Genomic DNA, 19,314 nt, shown 5'->3' with positions numbered 1-19,314 from the left:
ATTTTTCAGGAAGAGATGGAGGTAAATTCAACTTTCTAGTGTCTATTATTATGAATAATATAAATGCTGTTTTGTAGTTTGAATTAGTATGTAAAGACAGAGCTCCATTGTAACAAAAAAGCAACCAGTTCTAATTGGTTTTAAAAGCAAAATCGTTTTTCTGCTTTTAAAGGCATCACAAGGATGTAGCCTACTGTTTCATAAACTGAATTCCAGAAATAGACATGGATTTGGCTTTTAGGTTTTGATTAGAATGTGGTGACTTTTAATGTTTTTCCCTCTCTTTCTTTTTTGCTTTTTACTTCTTTTTTTCAACCCCAGGTCCAACAGTACTGCAGGGGGGTCCATCTAGTGTTGTTTGAACTCATAATTTGTATGAGAATATTGTATTTTTCACACCTGTTTTCATTTGAGTTAACTTCAAACAGACATAAAATTAACAAGCCAAATTTCAACCTACATTTTTAGTTTTACAATGATTGCATGTAGTAGGCCTTTTGATTATAAAGGCTATATAACTACACTGTTACAAGTGACTTCAACCACATTATCAAATAAGCTTTTCACCCCGTAAATAAAGAAGAGGCCATAAAATCTTATTACCAGGGATTGAAATGAACTTTTTCACTCACCAGCCAATTTGGTTACCGGCCATTCATGAACAAAAAACAAATAAACCATGATCAGCTGACTCCTAAAGTTTCTGATATTCTTCATATTTTGAAAAGATACACAACGCCACATAATAAAGACATCATTTCTAAAATATTTAAAGTCAAATTCTAAGATTTATTCAGCCAATCATATTACTACATTTAGGCTGTTACTAAACAAATAAAATATTTGCAGAAGCTGCATATGAAGTGGCAGTGTTAATTCAGCTCAGAGGCATATTTTAAACATGAAATGTTGAATATTGATATTTGAAATTATTTACAAAATGAAAAGATGCTTTAAATGTGAAATTAAAATCAGTGTTAATAAGTGAGTCATTGCGATTGAATCTTGAGATTGACTTATTATTTATCGAACTGTTGCATAAAATCGCTGATTTTTTAATAAAAAAAAAATTGCACTCATGTTGATATCTTTATTATCTTCTTACAATCGTTCTGGAAGCAAAACACACATTAAAACAATATTACCGTAGGCCTAATACAGAATTCCTACAGTTTAATTTTTCAGTAAAATGCATTTAACAGCTGAGGTGTAAGATGAGTTGCATCTGAATGAAACCAGAGGGAGCATGGCCATGTGATGTGAAAGAAGCAACGACCTTTAATAAATGGGTGAGTGATGTTATTCGCTGTTAATGTTATCAGGCGATAGCACAGCTCAGAATTTTGCGTCTGACCAGACTTCGAATCATGAACCTATTTAAAGAAGCAGCGTAATCATACAGGGGTGTGCAATGCTTAGCAGAGGTCAGGGAAGTGCGTGTTTGTGTCGTTGGTGAGTAACGTTTCATTTCTTTACGTCTTGCTCTGCCCTTTTATAGACACACACTCAGCTGTGTTACATACGTCAAGGAACCTGTGAATTTAGCACATTTTGTCTCGGTGCCCTTTTGTATCTGTTTCTCCCTGCTCGAGAAATCGTTTCTTTGATTCCACAACTAACTGTACTGTAACATACTGCAATTTTTTTTTTAATAATCCAATTGATTTTCAAGGATGGAAATTATTTATTTAATCGACTGCTACTTTTTTCTTTTTTTTTAATCATAGTTCCATGTGATTTAAAAAGCGTTGTAAAAGGTCATTTCAGACACCAAGAATGAGTGTCAGAAATAAACGCCAACCCGTCTGTGCTTTAGAGATCTCACACGTTTCTTGTTTCAGTAAATTAGCTGTCGTTACTTATACTCACACCTGGTTATATTCAGTCATACAGCTATGATATTAAACATCTGACCTTTATTTGTTCAAACACATGCAAATGAACTCAAGATTGCACTCGTCTTTGTGAAGTTTTATCTTTTTTTTTCCCCCTCAATTTCATTATTGGTGTTAGTTATTGGTGTTATTCTTGTTATTTATATGATAATTCACTAAATAAAAAGCATCGCAGCGATTGCAGTTGGGAAGGCTGCAGGGTATATCACCCCAATGACAATACTTGACATTGTCAAGCAATAAAGTGGCAAATCCAATATTGAATTAGATATTTAGAGATCATAGAATGAATAAAGCTCCTAGTTCTGACATGAAGGCTCTTTGCTGATAACAGACTGTGTTCTCGAAGATCGGAATGCAATACAGTTGGCTGTTTGTAAAAAGCATAGGTTTTTTTGACTAGCTCTCAACTGTGAATATAACAGGATCAATTGAAATAGTGTTTTCATGATCAAAGAGGTTTCCTCAATGGGCAGATCTTTAAAATCTGACTGTCCATCCTCTCTTCATGACAGACCTCTACAAGCCTTTTGATCATTCAGAGTGTGATGCAAGTTAGATGCAAATTATCCACCATGGTGATTACCATATGACATGTCCTTTTTTAGAAGTCATTTTTATGAGAAAATACTTTTTTTTTGGTGTTGCATCTTTACCCAAGTAATATCTACCTGTATCTTTTATTCCAGGACATATATTAAAATAAATAAATAAAGTTAAATAATGTGAAAGGACCGTTAAGGTTGTATTAATGTATTCGTTGTATCTACATATCCATATTATATTGGTTTATTGTGAATTTCCATTTAGCTCAATAGTTAATATATTATGCAACTTTGAAAAAAGTAATATTATGCATGAATAACGGATCTATTAAAAGATTTTCAAATTTACATTTAAAATTGTAACATAAACGTAGATAAACAAACATATCTGAACGAAACAGGGTGTCACAGTTGCGCTTTGCGGGGACGGATGACACGAGGCTTAGAATAAACTTAAATGGATTTAATCTCAAAAGGCAAAATAAAGATACAAAACGGCAGGCAGGTAGAACAGGCAGGCAGGATAAACACACGTAAAGACATCAGGTAAGGACCTCACGCTCGGACAAACAGAACTCAAAACACAGGACTTAAATACACAGGGTAATTGACTTAGACACAGCTGATGACAATAACATAATTAACACAGAGGGAAGGCAGGGCACAGGGAGCACATGGCACGAAACGAAAACATAAACACAGAGTCCAGAGATGTGACATTACCCCCCCCTCCCGGAAGGTGCGTCCTCGCACCTAAAGGGTAACAAATGAAACAAACAAACCAAAATGACTAGGATTTGGGGATACCGGGTCTTGGGAGGAGGTTCTGGTGGAGGACGGATCCCCAGGAGGGGCAGGCAGAAGGCAGAAGGGTCCAAGGAGGTGTAGATGGAGGAGGAGCCAGGAAGGAGACAGGAGGAGTCCGGAGCAGGAGGAGATCCAGAGCCCAGCTATGATGGTCCACGGTGGGGCCGACGGAGGGAGGAGCCAGGAAGGAGACAGGAGGAGTCCGGAGCAGGGAGGAGATCCAGAGCCCAGCTATGGTGGTCCAAGGTGGAGCCGACGGAGGGGGAGCCATGGAGGAGGAGCAGCCATCGACTCCATGGGGCCGACCGACGGTGGCGGAGCAGGTGGAGGAGGAGACCGAGGTGGAGACGGAGAGCCGAAGAGCCAGGGTGACGTCGAGGCGCTGGAGGGTCAAGGCGACGCCGCAGGCTTCGGCGACCGGACACGGAGACGGGGACGGGAAGGGACGCGGCGGAGCCAGAGCGACTGAGGACTGAGGTGAAGCCGGAGGGAAGGAGGAGCCTGACAGAGCCGGTGGGATGGAGGGACGAGGCAAAGCGGAGAGAGAGGAATCCCGAGGCGACGGATGGTCGACGACAGACCAAGGCGGAGCCGGAGGGACGATGGAGCCTGGTGGAGCTGGTGGACTGACGGACCACGGTGTAGAGGAGGGAGCTAGGAGCCCAGGGCGCCGACGGGTCTACGGGCCGAGGAGAGTCTGGGTCTCGGAGGCAGGACGGTGAGGCGAGGGATCCTCCAAGCCTCGATGGCGATGGAGACCGGCAGACCCGTGGCGAGCTCCAGATGGTTTGCTGAGGATGAGCGCAGGGCTGCTGGGATCCATCGACGTGGTGTGGCATGGGTGGGAGGGTGGGAAAACTTGAGGCGGCACTGGAGGAAGCGCACAGGGCGCGGGCACAGGGAACAGGACGAGCGCACGGGCGCGGGCACTGGAACGGGACGGAGCGCACGGGGCGCGGGCACTGGAACGGGACGGGCGCACGGGCGCGGGCACTGAACGGGACGGAGCGCACGGGCGCGGGCACTGAACGGGACGGAGCGCGCACGGGCGCTGGCACTGACGGGACGCAGCGCACGGGCGCGGGCACTGAAGCGGGACGGGCGCACGTGGCGCGGGCACTGGAACGGGACAGAGCGCACGTGGCGCGGGCACAGGAACGGGACAGAGCGCACGTGGCGCGGGCACAGGAACGGGACAGAGCGCACGTGGCGCGGGCACAGGAACGGGACGGCTGGGCGGAACCAGCGAGCTAACGGGACGGCTGGGCGGAACCAGCGAGCTAACGGGACGGCTGGGCGGAACCAGCGAGCTAACGGGACGGCTGGGCGGAACCAGCGAGCTAACGGGACGGCTGGGCGGAACCAGCCAGCGGCTTACTGGGTAGCTGAACGGGAACAGGAACTCAGGATACAGGGGAGGTGCCCAGTCTAAGTCCAAGTCCAAGTCTACATCATCCAGCTCCCTTTGCAGATCCAGCAGCCCCAGGTGGATGATCAGCTCATCCTCAGCCGATGTGTAGTGGGCGGAGCTCCACTCCGCGCTCTCCTCGCAGTCGGCTGTCTCCACCGCGGGGAGCTCCGTTGCTGGCTCGCGCACCTGGTCTGACGTATACGGCTCGGGTCCTGTTACGCTCCACGGCTCTGTCGCTCTCTGTGACGATGGGTCCGTGGTCACGCTCGACTCCGCCCCCGTGTCAGCAGTGGGCTCAGGCTGGGGCTCGACCATGCGGTGAAGGGATGAGTTGGGCTCTGGATCTGGAGTGGGGCTGGTGTCGTTGTCCTCAGGCGCAACCATCATGGTTGATTTGCAGGACACCAGCACCCACTCGACGTACGCGGCGAGGCTCTCTCGAGGACCGCTCCCGGACAGCTGCGCTTGGCTGGAGGTGTTAAGTCCGCGGAAATAGAGTTCGAGCAGAGAGCAGTCCGGGTAGCGAGAGTCGTTGGCCAGTTCGAGGAACAGTTCGTGTGTAGTCCTCGAGAGAGCAATCCCCCTGCTCCAGCAGGCGGATGAGGAAGTTTGGGTCTTTAAACTGGGCAAACATGGCAAAAAAAAAAACAAAAATAAGGGGAAAATACGCCGCTATTTACTTCTTTAAGGGTCCGAGCGTTCTGTCACGGTTGTGTGGTAAGCACGAGAGCACACAACAAGATTAAATGAAAATAAAAGGGTTTAATTCCAAAATGGAAAATAAAGGATATACAGACAGGCAGGCAGGTAGAACAGGCAGGCAGGCAGGATAAACACAGGTAAAGACATTAAGTAAGGACCTCGACGCTCGGACCAACAGAACTCAAAACACAGGACTTAAATACACAGGGTAATTGACGAGACACAGCTGATGACAATAACATAATTAACACAGAGGGAAGGCAGGGCACAGGGAGCACATGGCACGAAACGAAAACATAAACACAGAGTCCAGAGATGTGACACAGGAAATGGAATGCTTACACTTTTATTTTTTTAAAAAAAAAAAAAAAGCATTACAAAATAAGGTATTTTCCTTTGTGATTTGATATTTGTTGCATTGGAGGTTTAATTTCCAAAACTAATGAACCTTCATTCATAATCATTTTATTGCATATTCTTAAAAGCAGAAAATGTATGTAAAACTTGATGAGTTTATTGTGCCGTTAGATCCTAGATTTCGTCATGCCTAAACCAAAGAATAGACCGTGAAATACTGTTTTGAATGATTAATCAAGGAACTGCTTGCACAAATATTGCATGAATGAAAAACACGTGAAAGGAGAGCAGAAGCTGAATGAAAGCCTCGAGGGTATTCTGACTGGGATTAAACATTTCTGTCCAGACAACAGATATTGTATCATTTGCGTTTTAAAATTGCATGCACCATATCTGATACTTTGCTTATCTCTGTTCCTGAACCCTGCTCTGAATCATTTGGTTTGCTGTTTATGTTACGCTGAGAACAATTTTTAAAGTCTATTTTTTTCTAAGCCTGTACAGTAAGCCTCTTTTCCTCAAGTAAAAAAAAGCACTGCTTAGCTTCTGCAGTCTGTCAGCTGCTCGCATTGTCTGAAAAACACTAAAGCCTTGAGACGAGTGAGCCGTGTGCTCCACAGCAGTAAAAAAGTATCAGTATAGAGTGTCCTCGTTGAAGAATTTCAATCTAATCAAATAATTATTTCTTTATTTTCTGCCAGGACAGTACAAAGCTGATTATATGATGCAAACTATAAGAGGCCTCCCATGTCAGACCTCTTCAGTTCTTTACAGTATCTTCCCTATAATTTCAATAGTTAATCAAAGCACTAAGGCAGCAGATTTAATTGCATATGAGTGCACCTTTCTTTAGCATTGTTGGAGTAAATAATTTGTTATGAATGATTTCTACGAGTCTATACTGAGGCAGCAGCTTTCATTAAATTGAGTTCAAGTTTTGTTCTTGTCCGTTTTTTTTTTTGTTTTTTTTTTGTGTTGTCATTATCAGTAAATTACAAAAAGATAAGTGTGTTTCAGACCCCAACTAAGCAAGACAGAAGCTGACAGCTTCTAGGCAGGGAACCCAAACCGAGTAAAACACCTTGAGAGAAACCAGGCTCAGTGGGAGGAAAACTTCTCATTAGGTGGGAAGGGAAGAATTGCAGAACATTTGAAGGTATAAATGCCGTTTAGCCAGTTTTTAAAACTGTTTTTTCTGAATTTAGTAGTGGAAAGTCATCTTGTTTTCTGTTGTTTGTTCAGCATTAAAAACTGGTTCCAGTACTGAGCCTTGCGGTAATTCATACTGAACTATGGCGGAAACTCTTACTCTTACTCTTACTCTTTAGTTATCTGGTTACTCTTGACGAGTACCAGATAACTTGTTACATTTTTTTTTTATTTGTTACTTAAAGAATGTTTCTTCATAATTCTGAGAGTAACTTGCCAGAAGTCAGTGAGTGAGCATACATGCTCATAACATTTAACTACCAATACATACTGACATGATCCTCCAACGCTGTGAGGAATACAAAAAAGATCACTAGTGGCCTGGAAGTAATCGAGAGGGGTTTTGAGCTTTAAATTACAGAAGCATAGTAAAAAGTACAGTTTGCGTGTTCCCACAGAGAGGGATGAAGTAGGCCCTTTTTTCAGGAAAAAAAATGTATACAAAACAAAGATAAGATTAGCAAGATACCAATACCAGTATTGATGACCACAAGTTATGTCATGATGAGACTAGGGGTTTATTTGGGTGCCCCAATTATCTCTAAAAGAAAACAATACTAGTTGGCTAGCATGCGAAGCCACTTCCTGCACATGCGGGTATATACTGCAAGCATGCATCTACTCATTCAGACAAGTGACACCTAATACCTTAACTAGGTTAGAGCCTAGTTAAGGTATTAGGTGCATAGAGCCATTTTTACCCTATGTGTTGGGTGGTGAGATGAAATGGCTTGGTGACCTGCTTGGTGCGGTGCGTCCCACTCGCACAGAGATGCGGGCGACTTCTTCTAGTAGAGTTCCCTGGTGGAGCAGTCCGACGCTAGGCTCAGTACTGGTATAAGCATGTCCAGTTTTGGTCGGTGCCTGTACAGCTGGGTGAGCATATGGTGTGATTCCCTGCGGCCAATCCCATATGTGTAGTCTTCCTCTTGGTTGACCAGCGTCTTCCCTTCCCTGCTGGCACTAGTTCCATCCACAGCTGTGTAAGCTGTGTAGGGACCCTGTAACACTAGTTGTTGAATTTGGCCAGCTGTTATGAAAATATTAATGTTCATTTCTTTTAATGCATTGCACTGTCGCAATATGTTGTATATGTAAAAAAAAATATATATATCAATGCAAATATGTAACGTGAATGTCACTTACTCTAGACTAAAAAATTTGTGGTGTACCAAGCCACAGGGAAAAAAAAGAATTATTTTATGCAATTTATAAGTAAAAAGTTATTAATATTTAAGTTTATGGAGCAAGTGGCCTGGGGTTTTCTATAGGTGTTTATTTTTCCTACTTTTGAAAGATCTGGCATACATAGATTCATCATATTTTGGTATAAATGGCTGGAAATGGTCTCATGTTACACAGAAGAGTAACACGTCTAGAATAATTCATATGGGGCGTGTCCAGGTCCTCCCTCCAACTCACAGTCTCATTTTAGAATTTTAAAGACAACCTAATCTAAGAGCTGATCTAAATTTTGTGGCTACTTCTAGCACAAGGAAGTTGTAATCAGAGCAAAAATGTGACATAAATGTTTTTATTCATTGTGATACTTTTGATACCATGTGTGTCTAGTTCACAGTTATAGAGATAACTCTGATGTTGCAATTTGGGTCCGGAGAAGGTGCATAGTTCAAAAGGTTAATACATTTTTGTTGACTGAACAGCAGCATGGCCATCTCCAACATAGATGTACTCGCTTTGATCCTTGGGCATCAAGGTCAGCGAATTCTTGCTGCGCCTTGGCTTACATTAGCAAATTCGGTGCATCACAGAGTGTGATGGCATTCAGTTTTTGATGCTGTCCTTAGACCTCTAATTTCCTCATGATATAGCAGTAGTAGCTGACAGACAGGGAAAGTCTTGGTTATGTATGTAACCCTTGATCCCTGGTATAGGGAACAGAGACATTATGTCCTTATGCCAGAACCTTTTCAACCACATTCTCGGCTCTTCAGCATAAAACCTGAATAAATGAATGCACAGTGGCTCTGCACGTAAAATCCTCTAGCCAATTTTCTTTGGCATTTTGTTGTTTTTTGTCACAGTGTAAGGTCTTTGTTCCCTCCATCATGGAACGAGGGTTTACATAAGTAACTGAGACGTCTCTTCTTACTTGACCCTCATTTGTAACTCTTGATAATAAAATGGAATATTATAGGTTCATCTGCTGTATAATAACAAAAAAAAGGTTAAAAAGCAAGCCTCTGGGCAGACTTTGTTTTTAACTTTTTGACAAGACCAATGAACAAAGGTTTAAAAGGTGCCACTAGTTTTCCTAAAACAGAAAAAACACTACTGTAAAACACCAATTTTAAGTTACTTGGTTTGTGGGTTTTCTTCATTTTAGTTCTGTTGAGTCATTTTTAGAATGTTATATTCATAATTTCCTCAGGAGCTTTTATTTCTTTTCAAGTGTCCTTACAAACAAACCTGTGTCAGATGGCCTCTTATCCTTTGAGCCCAAGGTGATGAGAAAAGTGATAGGTAGGATAAATCGGCCACTTGCACCAAGTATCGAATTTAATAGATGTTGGGCTGACATATTAATAAAGTTGTGAGTGTGTGCAGAAAGAAAGGAATATATATATACACACATATACATATATATATATATATATATATATATATATATATGTGTGTATATATATATGTGTATATATATGTATATGGTGGGTGGTTCTCTGATGATGTGACGACGTGCCACAGGACAGATTATTTGGAGGCCATCATTAATAAGGACCAGTGGAGAGTATATGGCCATGACTCTTGGGATTTTTAGTGACCACAGAGAGTCAGGACCTCAGTTTAACGTCTCATCTGAAAGATCGAAGTTATGAGTTTCTGAAGTTTTCGTGTTGGAATTTGGTCCCATTCTTCCCTGATAGGTTTACAGCACCAAAAATTAAAATTAATTGTTTTCTCACCCTTGAGTAGTTCAAAATGTATATGAATTCATTTTTCGGCTGAACACAAAGGAAGATGTTTTGAAGAAAGTTTGTAACCAGGCTGTTTTGGGTAACCACTGACTTCCATAGTATTGTTTTTTTCTACTATGGACTGCAGGAAGGCCAATTAATCACCCAGACTCTTCTACTATGAAGCCATGCTGTTGTAATGTATGTAAAGTATGTGGTTTTGCATTGTTCTGCTGAAATACACAAGGTCCTCCTTCCTAGATGTCATCTGGAGGGGAGCATGTCTTGCTATAAAATGTATGTACCTTTCAGCATTCATAGTGACTTCAAAAAATGCAGGCTGCTCATACTATATGCACATATGCACCCCCATACCATCAGAGATGCTGGCTTTTGAACTGAATGCTGATAACACGCTGAAAGGTCTCCCTCCTATTTAGCCCGGAGGACACGTATCCGTGATTTCCAACAAGAATGTCAAATTTGGACTTGTTTGACCTTAGAACATTTTTCCAATTTAAAACAGTACATTATAAATGAGCTTTGGCCCTACAGGACACAACAGGCCTTCTGAACATGTTCACATATGGCTTCCTTTTTGCATGATAGAGCTTTAGTAGATGGCATGAGAGATTGTGTTTACCAGCAGTGGTTTCTGGAATTACTCCTGGGCCCATTTAGTAATGTGAATGACAGAATCATGCCGATGAGTGATGCAGTGTCATCTGAGGGGCATCAAACAAAGCTCTTTGGCCTTGTCCCTTTCTTTGGTTTCTCTAGATCTTTTGATGATGTTATGCACTGTAGATGATGAGAATTCTTACGTTGAGAAACATTGTTTTTAAAGAATTCCACAATCTTTAACGCAGTCTTTCACAGATTGGAGAGCCTCTGACCATCTCCCCTGTCTCCTGTTATTCATTTATTCATTTTATTCAACTAAAAAAATGTCCCCAAATTTCATCGGGTTGTAACACAAATTTTAACATAAATATATTTACTGTAACTTTTTATTAATTTAAGAGGATTCTTGTTGTGTGTATATATGTGTATATAGGCTACATAATATATACCATATATTTTTTAAAGTATGTATTGTTTACTTTCTGATCTGAACTGGCAGTCTCAACAGTCTTGTCAATGACAGGATGAAGCACGCTAGGCCACTAAATCCTAGGATAGATAGAGATTTTTTCTCAACAAGTCACAGAAACTACATCTTATGTTGAGTCTTCCTTCCTTCCAGCCAGAGTTCGCATTCCGCTAAAATACGCATCCTTTGGTAATTGAAAGACTTTAATAGATGTGACAATCAAGCTATTGATGTCAAGACGGTCTGAATATAAGGGTCCCTCCTGAAACCTACAATCACCTCTACCTCTAATCTTCGAGATGTGTTTTCACCAGCTGTTCACCTTCTGTTTATGGACAAACTCCTCTCCTTGGTTTACGCCATCCAGTTGATCTTCTGTCATCTGGAAACATTTATTTATATGGACGAGTACAGAGGAAAGGACAGCACAGATATAGGGCCTTATGAAAGCTGTTTCATTTTTCAATTCTCAGCATATGCTGTCTTGGCCTAATGGGCTGCTTTTATTTGGCCATAAGAGCTCTTCAATGAGGTGCAATTATGAAAGAAGTACAGATAAAGGTCGAATGGTTTCTTAAATCAAGTAAAGTTGGGAATCTGTGTGAACCCTTCCCATAGTGGACACTTCTTCAAAGGCTTCACACCATCTGTATCTGGGTCATTCTATAATTAAGAGTATTTGGCATTTGATAGTGAGAAGAAAACTGCCCCACCCCCCCAAAATGGTCTAACATTGTAAAATCCAATATTTCTAAGTCTGCACTGTCCATTTTGATAAGGCTTTGTCGATTTAATGAATAATGAATTTGATTTAAGTTATTTCATGTTTTAGAAGTTTGCCTCTTTAACATCAACTCCTTAGCTGCTGCTAGTTTTATCTGCCCTGGAAGAAAGGGTCATGGAGGAATCAATAATTCAGTTCAATTTAAACTTTTTGTATGGTGCTTTTCACAAAGAGCTCCAAAGCAGCTATGCAAAGAAAGATGCCTCACAATCCGCAGTGTACAAGCCAAAGGCGGAGGTGGTACAGATAAAATCCTTTCTAAATGTGAAGGCTATATGAAGACAAAATGTTAGGAGGAACCTTGGCTTATTGTATTCTGCAGTATTTTTGGCCCACTTACATACCTTTTCTTATTCAGCTGATGCATTTTTCCACACTGACTTAAAACTGAGCAATTGTGTTACAAAAAATACTATATTGTTTGTTTATATATGACTGAGAGAAACCCATAGTTTGTGATATTCAGTAGAGGACAATGTTTTGTAAATTCATCTTGCCTTTTTAAATTAAAAGACTGCATGCTCTATTCTAGTCTAATATGAGATGTTGCCATACAAATTTTCATTTACCTGCGTCAGTGTTTCCTACATCAGCAATAAGGAATTACTCTGTTAAAGCACAGCTCTCAGTCATTACTCATACTTTTACTGAACAAAGCTTCAGGACACACTTGCCTGTTGATATCACATGAACATGCCTACACTCATTTGTACGTCGCTTTGGATAAAAGCGCCTCGCTAAATGACTAAATGTAAAATGTAAATGTAACACAAATTTAAATAGAAAAAAAAAATGTCAATCAGGTATAATTTGCTTTTAAGACAAACTGTGTGTAAATTAATCAGCAAACACCATCACTAAAATCTTTGTACTGATGAAAATCTCAAAAATGCAGTTTTTGAGGGGTGGGACTTCACATCATTAGCTGAAACAAGGTTTGTATAGCAACAGGCTATTAGCTGTTTAATAATGCAGTCAAGTCAAAGGCTAATGGTAATAATTACCATTAAGTGTCCAACGCTGTAGAGACCAATACATATAGTGCATTACCATTCTAATAAATCATCTCATAATTCACCCCCTGTCTATTTTCCCAGAATCAGTATTTGGATCGATAGATGGTGTGATTTAAGGAATTTAACACAAATATGCATTGTGTTCTGTCACGTGTGTGTGTTTCCGACTACGAAACAAATCCAAAAGTCATTTTGATTATAAAAGTTTAGTGCCTTTTAAGGGTTAAAATTTGTGACTTGAAGGAGATTTTTAAGGAAAGCGCAGCGCCCATTACAGCCAAAAATAAATAAAATAATTTCCATGTTTAATATGCTGCAAAGAAAGCATGTTTTATGCAGAAACATTGTAACTGTTGTTTCTTCTCATCTTTTGGGTTTTACTTTAGCTTGTTTTATGTATTCTCAGGAACATAATTGCCATTAATGCGTATCATGCAAATTTATTACAAGCCACAACAGAATGGTTTGAATTGTTATTCTTTAACAACTTGTGGAGAAATAAATTAAAAACCTTTCTAAATTAACATACGTTTATTACTGCTCCACGTAACCCAGAACAAACAATGTAAGGACACGCAATACAATATCATCGCCATGCACAACAAGAGAAAAGAAAAGCTTTACCTTTCTTCTTTTCATAAACACATTGGCATCATGCATTTAAATAAGGTTTTTAACACTGTCACCTCTTTAGATTAATGTCAACAGTTCATATAAATACCATATCATATTCACACCATGATGCAGCAATGTTTTTGCTCCATGTAATCTCTTAATCCTTCTCTTCAGCAAATACATATATATGGATGGAATGAGAAAATCAGGCAGAAAATACGTAAATACATTTTAAGCCCTATTGCACCAGGCACAGTTGTAGCAACAATGTGTACTAATGTTTCCGTCTGAGAACATTAAAGTGCAGCCGCAGTTCACTTACAGTAATGACCGGATACTGTGTATGCATAAATATATTTTCCCTTCACCCATGAAAGATTGACAGATAGACTCACCCCCTTTCATTTTCCCTCCTCGGTACACTTTTCGCAGGGCTATTCCATTTACTGAAGTTGAAAATCTAGGTCATTAAGGCCTAAGTACATCCTGTAGTGACATGGCAAACACAAGAAGCACAACAACTGTTGGATGTCACGTGACTCTCTTTCAGAAACATTCGAGCACACGGCATTGATCAATGGTTCTGCTGATTATAGAGCACTGTCAGAACACGCAACGCCACGTCAACAGAAATGATAGTATTCACCTGACACTAAAATGAGGAAAGCTTTACAGTTTGTCAGTCTCAGTTGGACTTCAGTACCCTGTGACAAAAAGAAGCACCTTCCCTGAGAAGTATGATGTAAACACATTCATGAGCAATCAAATATCATTTTAAAGCTAAATAGTTTGTCGTGCACGGTATGGTGTTGGCCTCAGTGCAGTGTCACTAACACTAAGTTTGTTGGTATTCGTAATGTAAAGCATGGTTCTAGCGCACATGCATATTTAAGTATGTTTGAATAGACACTCAAACGTACATTATCAAAAGTACTGCAAAAATATCATATTAAAAAGACCCTAAAATCCTTTTTAGATATTTCTGGTGCTGTTCTGTACTTTTGTTCTGTAAATTGTTGGTTAGCATTAGGGTAGGAGTGGGCTTCAAAAATATGTATAGTTACAAAATATACATTATGAATCCTTTGTATATAGTGTTAAAACGTTTATATTTTAGATGTTGCTGATACATTCATATTGTACATTTCAGCCTACATCCAAACATACAAAACAATGTACGTGAATACACCATAAACGCATATTCTAATGGGTTCAGGCTGCCCAGTAATACTAGCGCAATGCGATATCTACTGGGGATAGTTAATTTTTGTCTAAATCCATCCCAGAAAAAAAGTCAATAAACGATAGCATCTCAAGGGTTCCTCAAAAGGTGTGACTGAACGCTTCCAATTAACACAAGACAATTATTCAAGAACCAGTGTACACGAATTTGCATTTGTAATATCTCAAAACGGTAAATCCACACATCTTATCTGTTTGTAGATGAATCTAATTTCTTCAGCTATTCAAGAGCGATGCCCTTTGTGATAGCAGGTGGAGATGCTGCAGATGAGATGTAAAAAGCCCTTGATGTAAATGACATTTTCAACAAAAGCCACAATTATAAACAGTCTAATTAATCTACAGTGTGATTGGCGTAGTTAGTAAAGAGCAAATGATTACAAAGCTTAATTACCTGTGTCAGGAAATGGATGGGTATTAAATATAAGTAATTGAGGCAGCTCATCAGCGAACGAATCAAAAGATGTGACACGCTTGGGCTCAACTGGAATCCGTCTAGCGCTGTTGAGGAGAACAGACTGGAGTGTGTTGTTGTCTCCCATTGTTCTTGCGAGCAGCTAGACAGCCAGTACAAGGCCTGCCTTGTCACATGCGTATCTTTAATCAAATGACACTTTCAAGGCTGGATTGGTAGGGCTGCCACTATTCCTTGCTTTTCGCTGTCAGCCGGCTTATCTTCCCACTCACCATTCTGCTCGGGTCAGCTCCTGGACCGGTCTGGGTCACTCTTTTCATGCGAAATGGGGATGGTGAGCATTTCAATGAGCCCGCCATGATGGAATTATTCTCTGACTCTGTGAGTACAACCGCGCTTGCGACAGTAACGCTCAGTCCTTTGGCGAAAATGGATAGTGAAGAGGCCATAAGTGATGGGATCCAGAATCGCATTAAAGAGTCCAAAAATAAACAGTATGTGAGTAAGTGAGTGAGAAACTGTCTCTTCTAAATCCTCAGGCAGGAACCAGTACCAAAGACCCAGCAAATAGTATGGAGTCCAGCAAACTATGAAAGAGGTCACTATGACTATGCTCATTTTCAAAGTCCATACGGGCCTTTGGGATGTTGCTGTTTGAAACGCATCAAGTGGACTTCCTTTGACGATACTGTAAAAGCATGAAGAAATTTTGCAATGAAAATATCATTTTTTACAAGCTTTTTACTTCACTACTGCTTAACCACAAATCCAAATTTCTTCATCGCTTAACCACACTTGCGTAATTTAAAACCTATATGACTGTTATTTACCGCACGGCTCAAATTTCACATTTTCAATGACTTCTATTACGAAAGTCCCAAATAATTGGACCTCATTTGGAAGACACTCATGGACTGTCATATAAAAAAACGTTTTTAAATGAATTTGTCACGGACTATTGAAATGTGAGTTTTAAGCAGTGTACACTCTCAGAAATAAAGGAACAAAAGCTGTCACTGGTACATAGTAATACTAAAAGGTCAAATTTTTGGTATCTTAAAGATACATAGTAGTACTTAAAGTCTACACATATTTAAACAAAAGTGTATCTCTTTAAAAGGTACTCCCCAGTGACCTTTTTGTACCTTTTTAACTTTATTTTTGAGAGGTGATTGTCATTTTCTGATGCCTAATAGCTAGACATGAGTTACGCAGCATGATGCAAGCTTGATCCATAAAACGACAGTACTAAATCATTATAATCAGTAATTATGTCCACACTGTAAGCAACAAATGCCAAATTGGTTTTATTCTGGGACACAGCATCACAGGGGCGTAACATTTCCATCACACACTCGAGGTATTTGGCCAATAGCTGTCCAATTAGCTGCACCTCGCTTTCCAGAACGACGAGCTTTGTAAAAATTTATAGGTCTCAGAAAGACAGGGCATAGAGGTGCAACAATAATGTACAGTATTTGTAAATAATGTATTTTTTGAAACTACATAAATTGCATTAATGTTCTTTTTTAGCAACCTTTTTAAGTGAAGAGTGACCTGAATTTTTTTAGATACTGTTTGTGTCTTTAAATCTCACTGAAAGATATTATTAATATAATATTCAAAGAACACCCTGATTCATATAATGGCAGGACTCATTGATATAGTCTATAACATTAGCCTCTTTTCAAATTAAACGCCACCTACTGTTTCCTTTGGTCATCCTTCGAGAGATCTCCACCAAGATCCTTGTGTAACAGCAGATCATGATGGCCAGAGTGTATCAGGAAGAGGCAAATGAAAGTAAACATATTGTAGATGGTCTCCTGCCAGTGTTTGACAAAGCTCCCTCGTGTGGTGCACTGAGTGAAATTGGCTGGTACCAGTGATGGTCACATTGTGAAACAGGAACATCTGTTGGGAAAGCAGATTACAACTACTATTAAATACCTCCAAAATGCCTAATAATACCTTCTAGTTCTAGTAGAAAAATTTGCTGTGAGGCCATTAAAGATCCAGATGGGTCTGTTTCTTTATTATAACAGATTAGTATAATGACTAATTGTGCCTGTTCTGTCCTGAACTGTGAACCCGAAGTGACCGTTAAATGCTAAATGTTATACGATCTACAGCTAATCATGAACACTGTCAGCTGTGCAAATGAAGTGGCGTATATATTCCTACAGAAAGATATTCAGTGTTCCCAGGATCAGTCTTTTACAGAAACATTTCATAAATATTATGATGGCAGACTACATAACTATGACAAGGAGATTTTCCAAATGACAGAATAGAACCCAGCAGAGCCAATGGTGACATATAGACTGGAAGCCATCTGTCTGTTTATGCTTTAGAAGTGATTCACAAAAACATGGATAAACAAATGACAACAAAATATCCCCTATAACCCAGCGTTATCTTATATAAGTCTGTCATATCTGTCAAATGATCTCATTCCAAGCACATCTGCTATGTCGTAACAATGTTGTTATAGTGTGGAGTTTTTGGAGCTCATTCTTTTACCTGGCTGACCTCATCCCATCAGCCTCCTCCTAAATTTGAAGCCGCACCGATTTGAAGCTCTCTTCTTCATCAGGAGAGCAAATAAAGAAGTCTCCGTATTTATTACTTCAACTATTTTTTTAAATGTGCACTCCTCCTCTGATTGAGAATCAACCTTTATTAACATTCATTCCAGTAACTCCTGCTGCTTTCATCTTTACCATTTCAGATATTATAGATGAAGGTCTGGAAGCGTTACGCTACTCCAATATTGGTTTTGAGGGCTCATTTAAGAAAACATGTAAAATGTAAAACATCTGATTGACTTAAAGCGGCATAATTTATATTAGTGTGTGCGTGGTAAGGTTGAGTGGCGTGTCTCAGTTTAGGCGCCAGTCATCATGTTGAATCTGATGAAATTAAAGGGCTGATCAGAGTGTACTTTAATTGCTGAACTGATTTACGATCTATGAATTTTACACAACACTTTCTAGCTCTGGGTTCTAATTTTACTACAGGAGAATACTGAATATGAAATAAGCTAATGATTTAAAGCATAAGGTTTTTTCAATATGATCCTGGCAAGAGAAATAAATGTTACTATAATATGTTAAAGGGGTATTTTAATCCCTTTACACCCTTTACCTTAACTTTACACCCAAAAGAAAATTCTGTCATCATTCACTCACCCTGATATCATTACAAAGCTGTAATAACTTTCTTATTATATGAAAATGGATTGTCAGTGATGATGCATTGCACACAAGCATTGAATGAAAAGAAACAGTCTCTGACATTCTGTTAAATAACTTCTTTAGTATTTCACTAAAGAAAGTAAAATTAAACTGGTCTGGAATGACATGGAGTAAATGATTTTGATTTTCCATTTTAAAAACTGCATAACACACTTGTCAAAAATGCATTTCCATTCAAAGTGAATGAATTTGCTATTTAAATGAGACTAAATACAAAAAATTGGAATATTTCAAGTCTGTACCCAAGAAGGCAAGTCGTTAAACCTCCTGTCGTTTTCATTTTTGATTTCTCTACTTGATTCGGGTGTTACGCCAGACTCCTGGGGGATCTGGTGAATTCAAGTAATGCAGCATACAGAGATAAGACACCAATGAAAAACATGAAAAATCACTCAAAAGCGGCTCCTCACCTGAGGGACAGAGAGAACAACACTCATCACCCAGGCCACGCTCAGCATTATTTTTGTTCTTCTTCTTAGCCTTATTGATGGCCAGAGGGTTGGAATCATCGACTGCCTGTCCAGGCTTATGACCACAGTCATCGACGGCGCAGGGAGTACGCTCATACAAGCTTCAGAAATACTTAGCAATCTGCAAGCCAGATCCCCGCGCCAACCACTGAACCGTGATGTTCCAAGTCGCATCCACTGGCATCACGATGAAAGTCGCAGCAGGTCGGCGACGGTGAGGTTCATGATTAAAAATTCTTACGTGAGACTTGGCGCTTGTTGTTGGTGCTGGCAGCCCACAGCACGAGGAGGTTGCACACAGCTGACACTGCACAAGAGTGAAGGTAATTATCACCCTCACTTTTTGCCGCCATGGAAAAAGTGGGCAGCTGCCCATGCGCCGCTTCACCTGCGCTATTATTGTTACTGCATTAGGCAGCGGTGTAGTCGCCAGCTACCGTTCAGAGCATCTGCAGTCAACTGGTGAAACATGATGTTCTCAGATGTTGAGAGAGCTGTCATTCATCACTGAAAGTGAAAGGCGTGTATTTTTGCTGCATTCGCTCAGGCTACCTGCTGCACAGTGAGGCTCACAGACAATT

The 19,314-nt window shown here is 40.2% G+C and overlaps 1 pseudogene; it reads right to left on the bottom strand.

The window, feature by feature from the left end:
* Positions 1 to 7,714: 7,714 nt before the first annotated feature.
* LOC122346056 lies at positions 7,715 to 19,109 on the bottom strand (annotated as a pseudogene).
* Positions 19,110 to 19,314: the final 205 nt, after the last annotated feature.

Source organism: Puntigrus tetrazona, chromosome 5 (genome assembly GCF_018831695.1).
Source record: "Puntigrus tetrazona isolate hp1 chromosome 5, ASM1883169v1, whole genome shotgun sequence".
Taxonomy (NCBI): Eukaryota; Metazoa; Chordata; class Actinopteri; order Cypriniformes; family Cyprinidae; genus Puntigrus; species Puntigrus tetrazona.
Note: the sequence above shows the minus strand (reverse complement) of the source record. Positions and strands in the feature narration are given on the sequence as shown.